Genomic DNA, 2,400 nt, shown 5'->3' with positions numbered 1-2,400 from the left:
AGTGAGGCCATTCAGCCAGGGCTAGGGGCTGCGTGCTTCGGGCCCCTCCCACACATTTCGGCGCCTGGAGCTACTGCACTTGCGTGCCCACTGTAGCGCGCATGTGCAGAGGTCCCGGCACTGTTTTCAGCGCAGGGATCTGGCTCCGCCCCCCCACAGCTTGTGCTGGCTGCGCCGAGGGCCAGAGGACCTGCAGGTAGGTGGAGAATATGGAGGATTTTTTTAGGCGCACTTTGTGGCGCGAAAAACGGGCGTCCAGGTCAGGACTGCGCCGTTCTAGGCGCGTGTGGAAACTTGGGCCTGTTATGCCTTAAATCTGCCACTCACACGTTAATAATGGGCTTCAATCACCAGGATCTGTTCCTACTGCCCTAAGGACACTTCCATTTTTAACTCTTGGACCTCTTTGACCAGAATATTAGTTTAGTAGATATTGTTGCTGTGTGACTTGTATATTTCTCATTGTGTTTCTCACGGATAAAGAATTTTCCATCTCTGCGATGTTCTCCTGATACGGTCCCATCTCCTCCTGACCTCCCAGCATGACTCCCAGATTCAGCCCAATGGTCACTGGCCATCTAACATAGTCCCAATTCCTACTGGCCTTCCAATGTGGCCCCTGTTCCTTCTGGCTTCCCCGATGAGGTCCTAGCCCCGATGAGGGCTTCTTCACGTGCCTCTGACTTCTGTTAGGCTCTGGGTGCAACCTGGTTGTGCCTATATGACTCTGGCTCCTACTGACTTCCCAATGTAACCCCAGATCCTACCAGTTGCTTGACATTACATCAGGCTCCCAAAGCAGCAGAAAATTGCTGCACAGAGCAGTCAGCGGGATTGGGTACCAGGGGCGTCTCACAGGGTCCCGTGTTCATGTAATTGGGGGGGGGGAACAGGAGTCCAGGTCAGTGGAGACCTAAGCATTCCTTTTCCAGCTTCTACCTCGGGCTGCACTTCTTCTGTTCCAGGTTGGCCTGGTGGGAAAGCCATAGCTGCTTCGCCACCCAGGCCCAAGTTAAAATCACAGTCAGGTCCTGATAACTTCATTGGGACCCAACATGCATCTGTAAAGAATGATCTCATGGCTTTGGGCAAGTGTCTTTGCCGTCTGCTCAGGAAAACTGGTTAAAACCACGGACGATGGAATACTGGCAGGTAAGTAAACTAGGCAATTTCAAAAACCTGCCCATCAGGAAGGTAGGGTTAAAATTGCACCCCTTATCACAGTACTTCGGGAATGCTACAATGTTGGAGATGTCATATTTGAAATGATCCATAAAACTAAGGTCCTATTTCCTGTTCAGGTGGATGTTAAAAATGCCCTTGCACTGTTAAGACCTGATCAACATTCTGCCTTCATCCAACACCGCCAAAAATATATGAACATAGGAACATTCAGCCCCTCGACCCTATTAATCATAACCAGAGAATCACCTGCAACGGCTTCTCTTCCCACCCCCACATCATTACCTCTGGTGTCCCCCAAGGATCTATCCATGGCCCCCTCCTATTTCTCATCTACAGGTTGCCCCTTGGCAACACCATCCGCAAACACAGCATCAGTTTCCACATGTACACTGATGACACCCAGCTCTACCTCACCAATACTTCTCTCGACCCCTCCACGGTCTCTAAATTGTCAGATTGCTTATCAAACATCCAGTTCTGGATGAGCAGAAATTTTCTCCAATTCAATATTGGGACGATCAAAGCCATTGTTTTCGGTCCCTGCCACAAACTCCGTTCCCTAGCCACCGCCTCCATCCCTCTCCCCAACTTCAGTCTGAGGCTGAACCAGACTGTTCGCAACCTTGGTAGAATATTTGACCCTGAAATAAGCTTTTGACCACATCTCTGCAGCATAACTAAGACCTCGTATTTCCACCTCCGTAACATCACCCATCTCCGCCCTTGCCTCAGGTCATCACTGCAGAAGCCCTCATCTTTGCCTTTGTTACCTCTAGACTAGACTATTCCAATGCACTCCTGGCTGGCCTCCCACGTTCTACCCTAAAGTAAACCAGAGGTGTTCCAAAAGTCAGCTATCTGTGTCCTAACTCATACCAAGTGCTGTTCACCCATCACCCCTGTGCTCGCTAACATACATTGGCTTCCGGTTAAGCAACACCTCTATTTCAAAATTCTCATCCTTATTTTCAAATCTCTCCATGGCTCCGCCCCTCCCTATCTCTGTAATCTCCTCTAGCCCCACATCCCCCGAGATGTCTGCACTCCTCTAATTCTGCTCTCCTGAGCATCGCTGATTATAATTGCTCAACCATTGGTGGCTGTGCCTTCTGTATCCTAGGCCCCAAGCTCTGGAACTCCCTACCTAAACCTCTCCACCTCTCTACATCTCTTTCCTCCTTCAAGATGCTCCTTAAAACATACCTCATTGACCAA

This window comes from Pristiophorus japonicus, chromosome 1 (assembly GCF_044704955.1).
Source record: "Pristiophorus japonicus isolate sPriJap1 chromosome 1, sPriJap1.hap1, whole genome shotgun sequence".
Taxonomy (NCBI): Eukaryota; Metazoa; Chordata; class Chondrichthyes; family Pristiophoridae; genus Pristiophorus; species Pristiophorus japonicus.
The sequence above is the reverse complement of the archived record's forward strand: the minus strand, read 5'-3'. Positions refer to the sequence as shown.